The 15,841-nt window shown below is 48.1% G+C and overlaps 1 long non-coding RNA gene across 1 annotated transcript; it reads left to right on the plus strand.

Annotated features, from left to right (window-relative positions):
• The first annotated feature begins 4,449 nt into the window (after window positions 1–4,449).
• Window positions 4,450–6,614, plus strand: LOC308244422. The gene is made up of 3 exons (XR_013960139.1): window positions 4,450–5,300; window positions 5,591–5,815; window positions 6,061–6,614. It is a non-coding gene; the product is annotated as an uncharacterized lncRNA (long non-coding RNA).
• The last annotated feature ends 9,227 nt before the right edge of the window (window positions 6,615–15,841 follow it).

Below are 15,841 nucleotides of genomic sequence, written 5' to 3' on the forward strand. Positions count from 1 at the left end.
AGACTCAGGGATGCTGGGGTGGCTCAGAGGAAGAGCAAGTGGGGTTTAGGATAGTGGTTGAGGTGAGTCCATGAACCACTCCACCATGGCATGAAGTGGTGACATGCTGGCTGGGCCACTGGCTTCGCTCTGAACCAGAGAGGCACGGGCGATCCATGGGGGTTGGCTCCCTGAATGTCCTATGTTCTTAGAGCAAAGGTCTTAGAGCAGCCTCAGCCTCAGGGAGGGGAGAGAGAGAGAGTTGGGGGAAGGAGGAGCAAGGCCCTGGCATCAGGGTTATTTACTGGGCTTGAGGAATGGAGGTAAAACTCGTGGGAAGTATTGGGTTTGAACCCCCTCCCTCATTTCCTACTTCTACCTCTCTATGGGTGTAGCTGCTTCAACTTCCCAGCAGCATTTTCAGAGGGCAGGAGAGGAGGAGATGAAGCGATGCCTCAGAGATGTCTCAGAGTGGGGGAGGTGAGCTGTAGGCAGGGATTTAAGTGGATCTAGCCTCACAGAATAGGAGCAATTTTCTCCCTCTCTAGGCTGTTACAGATGTGAAACAACTGGCAGATCCTGCTTCCCAACTCCAGCCATCCCAGGGTATGGTACATCTTGAAGCCTTTGCCTCCTATAGAAGAGCAGGGTGGGTGGAAAGGGACATCAGGAAAAGGAGCCAGATGTGTACTCAGGGGTCCGCAGAGATCAGCATGTCCTGAGGGCAGGGTAGGCAGAATGCCCATCCCTGATCCTAGATCACTGGAGAATTTTGCCTGGGAGTCCTGCCACCAGGCCTTAATTCCTGTCTCCACACAGAACTTGACCAAGCTGCTTCCCATGTTGGGGTCTCACTTCCAGGTACCACTATATCTTTCCAGGAGCCAAGCCTACAAAACACTTTAAAATTTGAAGTTAGTGGGAGGTAGTTTATTGAGTGCAAATACTCCGTGAGGTGCAACATGACTTGACTAGTAATGAGGCAACCATTCCACATAGGGTTCCGGTTCAAGGGCTACTTTCCAGAGGGGCCAGGCCTCAGTTTGCTTGTTCTGAGGGCAAGGGCTAACAGAGGCTGCCCAGTAATTCTCAGAGAAGGAAATAAATGAGCCCACTGGAGAGCAATGGTCACAATTAACAGTCTTAATTATGAATTAATAATTCATAATTATTCCAGACTTGCAGATAAGCACAAGCCCGCTGAAATTATTTCTCAAGGAGAAACATAGTTGGAGGGGGTAGGAAGGGGACTTCAGTGCAGCCATTACTTCTAAAGGCCTTTACCTTCATTCCTCTGCTTCCCAACTAGACCTGGAAGAGATTCATTCACTCCCTTGGTGGATTCCCCTAACAGCTACCTCCACAAAAAAAGCTTCTAAACACGGTGCCACACTGCCTCTCTGTTCTTCCTGAGGCCAGAGGGTCATCCCTGCCAATGTGACCTCAGAACCTGGACTCTAGATTTCTGGGGTTTCTCTGTTCCCTGCTGCCTGTTTTGCTATTTATATATGGGTACCCTGCAGGAGGGGCTGACACAGGGTGTCCTAGGGAGGTGTGGCCACCTTTCTGGCTCTTCTCCCTATCACACCTTCCTTCTCATGGGGATTGCCTAGGAGCCCTCCTATTGTGGCAGAAGGCCACTTCAACTCTGTGGGAAGGGAAACAGAGAGCACCACTTCTCTTGTGGATGCTGCTGGTTCCAGATCTGGGTGTGAGCGGCTGACTCTGACCTCCTGAGAAGGCATCTACATGTCACCATTAATGTCTAGGAAGGCTTGTCCAACACCAGAACCAGTTTTCTGATGCTTCCCTCCCCAACACCCATAACCCCAAATCCCCACTCCAGCAGATTTTAAAACATCTTAAAGGAACTTCAAAGAGTAGCTCAGATCCTCACCGCTGGGGGTGGGGAGGTCTCTCTCTCTCTCTCTCTCTCTCTCTCTCTCTCTCTCTCTCTCTCTCTCTCTCTCTCCTGAAAAGGAGGAGAGATCCTGTTCTTCCAAATAATCAAGGACTTAAACCACAAAGGGGCCTTATCTTCTGGCCATTAGGAGATCCTTGACCACCTTCGTCAAATGCTAAAGGAAGAGGTGAACAAATCATGGGCCAAGGGGATCTGGCATTAGAAAGGGGATCTGGATTTGCTTCCCCATTGGCCTCATCATGTGTATCAAATATGCATGTCAGGCTAAATCTACAGGATGAAGGGAATTTGGAACATTGAGACCTAAAAACACCCTTTTCCAAATCTGTGGGTACAAGAACGTGCTTGAAAAGCTGCTCTTGGGCAAGGTGGATGGTCTGTCAAGCACAATAGCTGGGCATGGGGACCACACACCCAGCCCTTCACCCCGCGCTCTCTCCTTCCCTGGTTTCAAGAGGAGCGTCAGTTAGGTGTGACCCAAGTTCCTACAGTGAAAGCAGGAGTTGTTTTTGAAAAAATGCCACTCTTCTGGCCTCCAAATATGAGGTCTTTAAATCCCTTCCCTTGCTCCTCCTATTCTCTACCCCTTGCCCCAGTAGACACTCCCAAATCCCAGCTACAACCATTTCTAAATGTGGGGGGGGGGGGGGGCAAACTTTTCTGGTCTACCATTTTCCCCCACCTGCAACTCCTGCCCCCTCCCCCCAATTTTTTCTTTCTCCCTCCTGAGCCTCCACTCTTCGCTTCTTTAAAAAAAAAAAAAAAAAAAAACGAAGAAGAAGGAATTTTCAATAGTCCCACTTGTCAAGCGAAGACCATCTTTTAACCTTCAACAGCAGCGAAAGCCGTGTGAACTCTCGGTGAACCAAGATTGAAGTCATAAATCACGCGTACAAAGGCGGCTGCGGAGGCTGGCGCGGGCTGCTGCACCTTTAACGCTTTCTGGGGCTGACAGGCGGCGGCCCAGCTAAAGTTCACAGCGCCCGGGGAGGGCCCGCCCCCGCCTCCCCTCCCCCAGCCCGGCCCCAGCCGGGGCCCCAGGCCCGCCGGCCGCGGCCGCGGCCGCCCGAGCCTCGCGGAGGAGGCCCCTTAGCTGCGTTAGCAGAGGCTAGGGGTGTGCATTTTCGCTCCACAACCCCGCTCCATCCTGATCGGTTATCCCCACCCCTCTGCTTGCAGTATTTAAATAGGCAACTAGAGCCACGCGGACACAATAATGTAGCTTGTTTTGTCTTTGGCATTTTCTACAGGACCCCAAGAGATGGACCTTCCGACCTCGGTCCTCCCTCTAGAACTGGCATCCTTCCTCTCTGTCTGCACAGGCCCAATGACACAGGTCCTCGGGGTTCCGGTGGGATCCGAGTCATTGGAACCAGAACACCTGGCGGAAACATGCCATATAATTAGAAGGATTTTCTTTCTCTGCGCCTTCTGTTTCTTTCTTTCTTTCTTTTCTAAGAGGGTTGGAATTGGCTGCCGTGCGTGAGCGGAGAAGCGGGGTGGGAAAGGAAAACCGCCCTACCCTTTCCTGGCCGAGGTCTCCAGCTCCCGCGCTGCAGCCGGACTGGCTTCTGTTCCTCGGCCTCTCGGCCTCCTGCTCCCATCGGTTTTTCCTCCCTTCACCATCTTCTCGGTTTAATTAAAGTTCAGCGACTCCACTTGCTTTTCCTTCCACTCTCGTTTTTTTGTTTTGTTTTGTTTTGTTTTTCTCGGAAAGCAGAACGCAGACGGCCCAGCGGCCACCGGCCCAGCGGCCCCAGCACAACCCAGGCCTGCCGCCGGTGGGGCCTCCCCTAGCCGGCCTCCCTCCGCTGGCGACCGCCTTCTGGACCGGGCCCCCTGCCACTCCACCATCCCGAAGGTGTGCAGCCGCTGGCCTGGGGAATCTGAACGGCAGGGGCTGGGGTAAGAGTGTCCTGTCTTCCCCTGTACCCCCCCAGGCTTGCTCCAGAAAGTTTGAAGGGTGTATACCCGGACTCAGACAACCCGCTCCCCCAAACCCATGACCAACTAATCTATGACAAAAGCCCGTGATGGATTTGGTATATGTTAATTCACAATGCCCTTTCCTCCAGAATTTAACTATAAGTTAATACACACCGGAAACCACGCGCATACACGGTCGTTAATGGGCTTAGGTATTAGCGAGTCCTAACGATGCATACAAATGTGCTCTGCGCTCTGTAGGCCCCTCAAGATTTATGGGCCTTGAGCTCTCTGAAGCTGTAAACAAGGAGAAAAAAGAAAAAGAGAGAGAGAGACTGGGGAAAAAGAGACAGGGGCCTGACTTACCCCTCCAGGTTGTGGGAGAGAAGAAATCTTTGCAAGTGGGTTTTACTTATTTTCCTTTCCTTACCAGCTCCCCTCACTCGCGCGTGGGTTTTGGCAGGGTCTGGGGGTGGTGTTTGTGCCTGAAAGCTGGTGTGCGCGGGCAGTGTGTTGTTTGCATGCTGGGGTAGGAGGATGTCTGCCTCCTGTGAATTGTTGTGCAGGGCCTGAATGGAGCAGGCACTTGTGGGCATATGCTGTGTGTGCACACCTGCTAGGTGTGTGTGTGTGTGTGTGTGTGTGTGTGTGTGTGTGTGTGTACACATGTGACAAGCAGGCTTCCCTCTGGGTCTGGCTGCTGTACTCTGAACCCAGTGAACAAATCTCCAACAACAATCATAATAACAATAAATAAAAACAGTAGTTAACAGCACCTCCTTAGCAGGATAACAGTACAATGCAAGAGGAGATATTTTGAAGAGGGGATGGGGAAGGGGTCATGGTCACTGAATCTGAGGGGAAGACAAGAAAAGAAGTTAGTTTCTTCGTATATCCTTGAGGGTCTGGGTTTGGGCCCCCCCCCCCCCCGCAAGAGGTTCCTCAGCCAGAGGAGCAGAGGGAGGCCAGGAGGCCGTTCTTTCCTGCTGCTTTTTTCCAGCTTTTGCTTCGTGTGATCAGGGGAGGGCTGGTGGCTTTGGGGACTTTCTGTAGCCCCTGTTTTAAAGAGAAGGCCAACCATGTAGGGTCAGGCCAAGGGGCAGACACGGGTAAGGCGATGACCACAGCCTGGGCCCATTGTGCCGGGAGGTGGAGGTGCCCTGGAGGAGCTCAGCCGGCCAGGCAGGGGTGGAATTTATGGCCGCGGAGAGAGGGGACAGCCAGGGCAGGGCTCCGGTAGGCCCAGCGAAAGTTCCCTTCTTGGGGTCTTTGCAAAGAGAGAGAGAGAGAGAGAGAGAGAGAGAGAGAGAGAGAGAGAGAGAGAGAGAGAGAGAGGAAGAAAAGAAGAAGAAGGAGAAAGGGGTGGAGGCCCGTTGAAATTTCCTTCGCGCGGGCTAGAACAGAGCGAATTTCCGTAAAGGAAGAGAAGACACGGTGCCGGATCCTTCCATGGACGCCTCACTCTCTCCAGGTACAATTTTCTGATGATTACATGAATTTATTTTTTTAGGGGAGGACAGAGTCAGAGGTGTAGAGATATGACACTGGCCAGGAGGAAGCCACCCCACAGTTTCGGGTCTAACGAAATCCCCCCTTTAACAACAATTGTATCTACAAAAAAATCAAAGAGGAAATATAAAAACACAAATTAGCCAACTTTTATAAGAGAAGAAAAGAAAATCACCATAACAAATGAGCGTGAGGACTTCTAAAAGATTTAAGTCACAAACCTTTTCAGAGGTTTGGATGCTTTTTCCACAGCCGGTGACCCATCTGGTCAGAAAAGAGACGGAGAGATACGCTTCCCACCGAGTCACTCCTTTGAAAGCAGTGCACACAGATTCCAAAGAGAACCTGGGCATCCTCGAATGTGAAAACCACACGGGGTGGAGGACACTACGGTAGCCAATTGGGCAAAAGTAACAATAAAAGAAAAGAAAACTGGTCGCACTGCTGAGCGCAGGACATGGATCGAAGAGGCCCCAGGTTTGGGTTCCAGGCAGCCGCCAGGCGAGGCAGCGGCCCAGGGATGGGGTGTTAGGGCCGGCAGGCACCGCTCGCTTGGTCGGTCTCCCTCCCAAACCCAGCCTGCAGCCCGCTTCTCCCCAGCCTCCGGACCCTTCTGCTCTTGGCTGGAATGCCAGGTTGGGGCTTCCTTAGTGCGAGGATTTGGGGTCCAAGAGGGGGGCAAAGTGACTCAAGCCAGTCTCTGCTCCATTTTTCTCCCCTAGGCCTCTCCACTTGCCCGAGCTCTCGGCCGGCCACCAGGAGACGGACACAGAAGGAGCTTGTGGGCTGCAGGGCTTCCCAGAGTCCAGCCATCTCAGCCTTCTTTGGGGGGAATATCTGTGCCAGACACCTCTGTGCCCTGTCATATGTGACTGCGCTCACGTCAGGATTATCTTACAAAGAAGAAGAAGGAAAGCCGGGTGTTTATAGCTAGTTCTACTGATCCGTTCACATCTGGAGAGTTTATTTATAACTCCCACTAGAACTCTCTCTGTTTGGAAGCACTGGTGGCTCAATTGACAGACTGATGCCTAGAAAATATTGCTCTATCTCTAACCATACCTAAATGTGCTGTGGTTGTATTTACAGATTTATGCTCGAGAAAAATATAATTATTTCCATTGTGTTTGTGCATATACAATAGTTACAGGAGCAGATTTATATATGGGAAAATATATGACTCTCTTATAGCCATCCAGCTTTATGGACATTTGATATCCTGACAGATTTATATCTCTGAGCAGCTATATAGATAAATGTATATCGTTGGAATTACATACCAGGAGATATATACTTATTGATTGTGATATAGAGTGGTTAGAGCATTCACTTAAAGCCATATATGGCTATGGAGATATTTCTATATTATTATCGCTATATATAGGCATATCTATTTATAACTACATAGTTATAAAAATAGACGTAAGTAATTATAGTCCTATATGTACATGCTGCTATCTCTCTTGAGAGTTATAGACACTTGCGAATATAACTCCATAGAGATATCTGTATGTATATAAGGGTGTAATTATCTCGTGATGTGTGTAAATTGGGGCTTAGGCCAGTCTATCTCTGTACAGACATATTTATATGTAGGGGCTGGGAGAGACTTATTCACGGAAGTATTTCCAGAGGGCCAACTGGAGAGCTGCGTGGGCCATCTAGGAAAGCAGCTAACAGAGTTCTGACTAATGGAGGGATGGAGTTACAAAAGGGTAAACAGAGCACAGGAAGCCGCTGGGAGAGGAGGGGAATGGAGAGTGCCTGGGGCTCAGCAGGAACTTAAAGATAGGGCAGAAAGGGGAAACACCTGGGAAACACCCACTGGAGGCGGAGGCCAAAACCGGTTTTGTCAGGGGCTAGTGGCAGAAGAGAGTGGGTGCGGGTCTTACGGAAGGGGAGGTGTGAACAGTCCTATAACCAAGAGATACCCTCCACGGTGGAAGGGAGCGGCCTCCAGTCGGCTTTTAATGCACTGAAGGTCAGCTATCCCCTAGCCCCTCCCTCATTCCTTGTGCATTTTTCTTGAACCCTAAGTTTAGGGTCTTAAAGAGTGGGCTTCAGAGGTGAAGAGATTTAGGAAGGAAAGGCAGGGAGCAGGGTGCACTTTCACCACTGCTGTCCTCTGATAACACAGCCAAAACACCAAGGCAATGTTGCCAAATGAAACTGCTTTCACCTGGGCCTCCTGGGCCTCTGGTGAGCTGTGCGGCTGGGACTGGGAGCCTGGTGGATTGAGGGGTAAATTTTCTAGTATTGGTCATGTTCTGATGAGGGTTTCAGGAGGCCTTCCTCACAGGGGCCTAATCTTGCTCCACTGGGCCACTTCTCTGTTGCTCCTGAAATTGGGGTTCCCTACCCTCTGGGTACATTGGGGCTTCTCCAGCTCCCTAACATCTCTGCCCTGGGCTTTTATGGGGAGAACTTGACTTTAAAGAGCAGGGAGCATGGACCTGAACCTCTAGCCCTCTCCTCTCTCACTCACATCTACACGGCTCTCTCCCCGCCAGCCCTCTTCCAGGCACCCCTGGGCTAAGGCCCCATAACCCTTCCCCTGCCACCAACCATGGGAGGGGGACGACACACCCAACCCCAGTTCATTTTTTTTTTTTAAACCAAGGAGTCACAGGTATCTTTGCCGAATGGGCTGTGCGAAACATTTCCCTGCGCTCACTCTCAGCGGCCAGCTTCAAGATCTCTGGGATGCTGGGAAAGAATGCCAAGGGCCACCCTCCACACAACTCTGCCCACCGGATTGGCTCTCCAGGGCAGGGACTCTCTCTGCTGCCTGGCACAGAGGAGTCGCCCAGTACATACTTGTTGAAGCAAACTGAATGGCAATTAATTCAAAAGCTTTTGGCAGAGAGAGTCTCGCCCTCCTCAGCCACAGCGGGGTAGCAGGCACCCGGGTCCCAGGGCTGGAGCCAGGCTGGGGATAACATGGTGGCAGGCTGTGACGGGCTCTGCAGGCCTGGAGCTGCCCTGGCCTGAGATGGCGGGTGGAGGGAGGTGCCAGGAGCCAGGAAACGGGAGGGGAGGCAAGGCAAGTGCTGCCCCCCACCCCCAGTCTCCTGGCTCTCCAGACTCTCAAGTATATGAAAACTAAACCAGAGCCCAGACTTGGGCTGGGAAGGAGCCCTCTGTAGGCCTGCGGGGCCCAAAGAGGAACCACCACTTGGTCCATTAAAAAGTACCCAAATAAAAATACATTAGCAGAGACAGACAGCCTGGCGGTAGGAAAAGGCCTCTCTCTCGGCCCTGCTCTGCTCCAGGGATACTACCAAATGAAGCAGAATTAATGTTTAAAAATTTTTAATGTTAAAAAGCTCACACATTTTCTAATCTAGTCATACCCCTTAAGTAGGTTGTTTCTTAGAGTTATTTTTTATCCTCCTCATCTCTGCCCCCCACACTTTGGTCCCAGTAAAATAGTTCCTTCCAGGAGTTTGGGGACAGGCGGTCATTGTCAGTGACAGGTTCTGAGTTTCCCCATCTAGTAGGATCCCGGGCTGCAGGGAAGGGTCGGCCTTCCCCTTCCCCTTTCCCACAAGGCTTTGAACGGAGCAGACCTTCCCAAATTTTCTCCTAAGGACCCTTTGAGACAACCTACCCTGTGCCTGGGTGAGGGACTGAGGTCCGGAGAGGGAGCTAAGTTAAATGTGGATCTCATTTCTGGTCCCCCAGCCTTTGAGTTTCCTCCTCAGACACCCAACTCTCTCCTCCCCTCCCCCCAACACCTAACGCCCACAGGGACCGTGGATGCTTTCCCTAAAGAAATGTAGGGTGGGGAACTGAGGGGCCAGCATTTACATATGTTTGCTTAAGTGGGACTTAGGCAGGTGTCAGCTCTTGGGGGAGGGGAGGCTGGAGGGGGTGTGGGGGAGGTGCTGTAAACCTCTGAACCTTCCAACCAACCTTCTAACCTCCTTGGGGTTCAGGTAACAATTGTCCTTGGCCAAAGGCAGGAAATGAAGAGACACTGGCCATACATTTTGAGCCTAGAGATTTTGGGTTCCTTTACCTGGGCCGAATGACTCTTAGCTGTTTCTGGATTCCAGACCCCTTTGAGAACTGATAAAAACAATCTGCTCTCTCCCCTGCAACATGCACACACTCAGTGTTGTTCACAGTTACTGGGATTGCCCGGGAAGCACAGGACATCTGGGTTGAGTAGCCCTAATTTGTATATTTTCCCTTTCTTTCCGTGACCCGTGCCCAGTTGTCTGATTTTGCTTTTGCCCTTCCTGAGTCCCCTTGCTTGGGAGTCAAGAAGTTCCTCTCCAGGTATAAACCCTGCCTTTCTCGGCAAAGCCCTTTTCCTGCTTTGCTTTACTAGAGCAGGCACCAGGCAGAGGCCTTGCGTGCACGTGCGGAGCTCCTTAAGTGCTCCCCTTCTGCAGAAACCAGGACTGTCTGTTAACTAAAGACTGGTCCACACTACCCAATTACTCCACTAATTCCGGAGGGTGGGGGGAGTCTGGGGGCATACTGACAGCAGTGGAGGCCAGGCTATAAGGGGACCAACTCCCATCTCTAGTGGAAACTTGAGTGCAAGGAGCAAGTTGCAATTGCTATAATAATCATAATAATAACAATAATAATTTATTTAGCATATCATTAGATGTGTATTTACTGTCTTCCCTGGGCTTTTTTACAAGTGTCTCCTAAGGAATTCTCACAACACCCAGGGGAAACAATAATAAGCTAATTACCACCCTTCAGCTCCTTCTCCTCCCATCCACAAAGTCACCCTCTCAGAGATGCAGCATTTACAGAGTCCCTCCCTGTGTTTTACACTTGCCTAACACAGTCTCCCCATTCCTAAATCTCCCTTCCATTCCCAGTTGTTGTTTTTTTCCATCATAATTATGGAAGTTTCCCCATAATTTGGGGGAGGAAAGGTTGGGAAGGGTAGTAGCTGAGGCCCAGAGAGATGTAGGTAGTAATACTGTTTCCCTGACATCACAGTAATATTTAGGATAATGTGTGTGGGGGGATGGGAGGTGGGGGGAGGAACCAAAGTCTTACTTCTCTGCTCTTTCGGGGACAGAAACTGCCTGAACATGGCTAAGAGGCAGACCAGGTTAGACAGAGGACTCGTGCAGCCATGATGCCAAAACATGAGTCAAGTTTAGGAGTGTGGCCAGTCCTGCAAATATAACGTCCACATTAGTGGCCTTCATATTGTTCAGGCCAGATAGAACTCAGAGATGCCAGGCCCCACACATCCCATTGGCCTCTTTTGGCAATGGAAAGAAAAGAAGAATTTATATATAATATTCACACATATTTTTGAGTGAATAACCATGAAACTGGTTATACTTTTAAGAATATTCATTTCTTTGTACTTTTAAATATAAATTCATATCTTCTCAGAGACTATAATTAAAACACAAACCAGACACATGATTTTGGATGATGGATTCTGGGTGGACTCTTGACCACCTAAAAGGCCCCCTAGAGTCCCAGTTATCTGCAGAGCATACTCTTAGATACTCATTTTCTTGGCCCCAACCCAGGATGGAGAACTGTAGCTGATGTCATGACAGTCCTGGTCAGAGACAAAGCTGCTTGGCCTGTCATTGAGATCCTGGGTGTTACTGCTCAAACTACCTAGTCCCTGAGGCCAGCACTCCACCTCTCTGCCCAAGTATGCAATTGCTCCTGGGAAGAAGCAAGTCTGAACTAGAGGTATAAGAGCCAAGTAGAGTCAATATGAAGATAAACTGGAAAAGTTAGAATTGAATGTACTTTTTAGCTCCCTAAACCACAGGTGGCATAGTGACATTCTCAGTGGTCCCATAAGCCATTTGGTATCTTTCCCCCTTTCCATGGTCCTGGTCCTCATGTCTCTCTGCTACCCATGCTCTCCACTGTATGCCTCTGGCACTTTCACCTCCTCAATCCTGTCGAAATTTACTCATCTTGCGTCCCAGCCCTATCTCTACTGGGCCAGAATTCCAGATTAGGACCTTCACCAATGTGTTGAAATGTACTTTCTCCCAGAAAATGGTGTGCTGCTTATAGTGGTCTTCAGAAGCCATTGCCCAGATGGAAGGAAATAGCTATCATGATGGAATTTCAGAACCATGGTAGGTGGCATGATATAAATTTGTGTGAGGTTGGCTTATGATTTTTTTAACCATATCATGGAGATAGCCACCCATCCTGTTTGTGGGTAAGGCCATCCTTGTCCCAAACCTAAGGTTTCTAGGCTGCTTGGAAGGATCCAGAACTCTTTCTGCTTCTTTTATAACCAGATCTTGAGAGGTCGCATTAAGTTGGAAAAAGACTGGAATCCTCTGAGTAAGAAGATCATGCATGAATTCTCAGGGTCTAGCTTATGATTTGAGAACATGGTAGTCATTCATTCGATGACTTGGTTCCAATTCAAGGGTAGTGTCCTGAAGCCCCCTCAATACTCATAACTAAAATAGCTTCCATTTATAGAGGATTACTATATGCCAGGTGCTTTCTGCTGAATTTCATGAGGAAATGTAATCTCAGAAAGGTTAAGTCACCATAGCCAGGTTTGAACCCTGACGGGGTGTTTCCTCATCTGCTAGGTTTTAACACCTCCAAATCATGTCTCCTGGATTAGATAAACAGCAAATAATCACAGAAATGGGGGAAATCTTTTTCTGAAATAGTTTTACATCCTCTGGTCATGTAGACGGGGCTCCACAAGGCACTTCTACCCTGGCGTCTACAGTGGCAGACCCAAGTGCATGCGCACTATCAGAATTTTCATCTCCCTGAATTCAGTTTCACCAGCAGCATCTGTGATTTTTCAGCATGATAACTACCCACCTCTTTCCCAAGACTAGAAATATACCCTTAGCTTGGGCATCTGGTTTCTAGGAGAGTCCTTGATTCCCATGTCCCCAGGCAGAGTCTAGCTTTCTCACAAGGGCCAGCCAATGTTGAGCTGAGAGGTATCTAGAGATAAATCTTCAGAGCCCCTCATCTCCCTGAGCTTCCCCTCTAAGCACTACTTTTCTGTTCTATCCTTGTTTGATAAAGTATCCCCATGGTGCTTTTGTATTTTAAAGGATGTGATCTGGTAGGACTGAACTTAATACCATGTGCTCTGTTGGTGGAACTTAAGGCATTTTGGTGGCAAGATAATTGGGGAGTGGGAAACAGAGCCTTCTGGGGGCTTTAAACTGCATCACTGCATAAGGCTGATCCTGCATCTCATTATCCATTAACTTCAGATGAAAGCTATAAAATTGGATCCCTTTATTCTGATATTTGAAACTAAGCAGATAGTGGGCTGATTTCTATGTTTTTACCTGGCAACTGGCATCAGGCAGTCACCCCTCCCACTGTTTTGCCCCATCTTGTCTTGGCCTCTCTTCCCTCAGGGCAGGGTACTTAAGGGAAACAGCTCCCCATGGTGTGTCTGCAGGAGCCCGGTGGAAAAGGTTGAGTTGTCAAATGAGGAGACACCACAGCTAACACCCCCACTCCCCACCCCCCACCAACTCTGGAATGAAGATGGAGGGTTTTCTGTGCCTGGTTTGGTTCACGGAGACACATAGTCCATCATTTGATTTGCTACAAAGAGTATTCCTTCCCTGCCCCCCAGCACCCTCTAGTTTTTGTTTAGAGTCTCAGAGCTGGAAGGATCTTAGTGATAACCTAATTGAACCATTTCATTGTGAAGGAAGAGAAACTGAGGCTCAGACAGAGACCAAAATCCAGGTGTTCTGGTCCTCAAACCAGTATTCTTCCTACCACCACACTACATCTGGCTCTCTTTCCATTTCAGCTGTCTATTATTGGAATTGCTTCCTCCAAACCCCAGAATCCAAGCTTGTTTTTCATGGCAGAGAATACAGGCACCAACCATCATAATAATATGGGCCCTCCTGCCTGGTTGTGGCCACTTTTTTGGCACACGCCTCAACATACCCACATCATGCTCCCACTGCAGCCCATCTGTGATTTCTGTAAAATTAGAGGGCCTCTCTCTTCCCCTGTTTCAGTACCACATTACATGCCAAATCACCTCAATCCACTCCCTAGAGCTGACCAGGGCCTAGAGAGGGGCTTAAGATACCGGGACAGAGAGTAAAAGGGTAAGAGCACTATTTTTTTTTTTTTTGTTTCTTTTATGGCCTCTGACTTTCTACTCTCAGCCTCAGATGAGGAGTGAAAGAGGAAGTTGGCTGTCCTGAATATATTGTCATGCCTTCCTCAAGCTTCAAAGGAAAAAACCTTTCTTATTGTTCAAAGTTAAGGACTGAATGCAAGGGAAGGGGGTTGAGTTTAGCACCAGGATGCTGATTATATATAAGGAAGAACTTGGGGCTATGAGAGTTGTTGGACACCTGTGCACTCTGAACACACCAGGTAAGTTTTCACCCTACCCCCTGTCTAGACGGTCAAGTCAACTTCACAGGGTTCCTTCTAGTCCAAATATTCTGGTTAGAAATGTCTTTTTCTCGTGTTTGTTGGTCTGTCTAATCCTAGATTCCTTAGGCAGTGCTCACTCATTTTCCCATCAGGACTTGACTCTGAAAAACATTTTTTAATTTTATGTCGGTCCTAAATAACAACTTCTCTAACCCTAAGAAACAAAACAAAATGGAAGCAATTCAGAAAAAAATAATACACCAGTTCACCTATCTGTGGGCTTGGTAGCATTGGACTCAGGGGTCCAGAGCCTTGCAGTCTGTTAGAGGCTGAAGTATGTCCCCCCAAATTCATATGCTGAAGTTCTAACCCCCAGCACCACAGAATGTGACTGTATTGAGAGGCATGGCCTTTAAAGAGAGGTAATTAAGGTAAAATTTGGTCATATGGGTAGATCCTAATCCAATATGACTGGAGTCCTTATAAGAAGAGGAGATTAGGACACAGACGGACACAGAAGAAAGACCATGTAAAGAAGACTATCTATGAGGCAAGAAAAGAGGCCTCAGAAGAAATCAAGCATACCAACACCTTGATCTTGGATTCCCAGCTTCCAAAACTGTGAAAAAATAATAAATTTAAACTACATAGTCTGTCCTTTGTTATGGCAGCCCTAGCAAAGTAATATGGTGTCTAAGTGTGTCTTAGCCATTCACTTGCTGTGTGACCTTGGGCAAGTCATTTAAAACTCTCCAAGCTTCAGTTTCCACATGAGTTCTAAGGGCCTTTCAATACCTAACATTCTGGGTAGAAAAGGGTATGGGGGGATAAATGGTGATGGAAGCAGACTTGACTTAGGGTAAACACACAATGTAATATACATATGATGTATTATAGAATTGTACACTTGAAACCTATATAATTTTATAACCAATGTCACCTCAATAAATTCAATAAAAAATAAAAAAAACCCTAACATTCTGTGATTCTATATAAAAGGACAGTCCCAGTTACACTATACAACGTTTCCTTTCCTGCCAATGGTGTTAGTTTTAAGTGGACACATTTCTAGATACATGTACTCATACAATCACCTACACAGCTTTGAATCACCACATTATCCTTCTAAGTATACAGCCACTTACACTAGCCTTTTCTTCCTCTAAATGCCAGTGTAGATCCAACTTGCAATGCAAACACATTGGTTCCCCAGAGTCTCAGATGCTGCATTTCACAAAAAGTGGTTGAAATGAGAACATTTTAGTCAATTGGCTGGTTTTGGTGAACATAGTGCCAAATAGCCCCACTGTTTTATCTCTATTTAATTGATGGATCTTGTTTTTAAACTGTCAGGTTCTGTCCATATTTTTTGACTCAGATTCACTCTATGGCCATGGAAGGCCTAGTCAATTCCATCACCGTTATTTGAATTGATTGGTAAGTTCACTCAAAAGAATCAACCCAGACAATTGACATAGCTTCACTCAGACCCAGAGAATATATTCTCAGGTCATGTCTACAAGATGCCAAAACACCCACTTTGGTCAATCAATTTAGTGAAAAAATCAGTCTAACCTACAGCTATAACACAGTGTAGGCAAAGCAATGTTCCCTTGTCAGCCTGAGGTGACTCGAAATCTGTACATGGCCAGTGTCTACCCCCTCCTCACTGAACTGTCTTGTTAAGATAAAGATATGTGTTTATATGGACACATACACACATACATACCATGCCACACTACTCTTAGTTTTGTCTTTTGGGGAGAGGGAAGACTTGGGGATAGAAAACTTGTGCTGGTAGGGGCAGTGAGAAGACTTTGGGATGACTTACCTCAGGTGCACATTTGCATGAATGTGACTCAGATTGGAGCTTTGGCCAATAATGCCTTCATTTGATGGGATGGGAGAAAAGAAGTCAACTGGAATGGGGGTTGGCCGTGTTAACTGGTCATTAGTGAAAATGGCCCAATGTGTATTTGCATGTCTCTGGGCTTTTGTATTTGATTTTTTATATTTTTGTTCCTGGACCTGCATATTCACATATGTCTGAGTATTTGGGTTTGTGCCTGTTTTCCCACATGCCTGAGTTTGCCGATATGTACTTGTACATTTGCATCTGCCTCTGAGTGTGTGCATGTGTTT

The sequence above is a fragment of the Plecotus auritus genome (genome assembly GCF_963455305.1).
Source record: "Plecotus auritus genome assembly, chromosome: 3".
In the NCBI taxonomy this organism is placed as follows: domain Eukaryota; kingdom Metazoa; phylum Chordata; class Mammalia; order Chiroptera; family Vespertilionidae; genus Plecotus; species Plecotus auritus.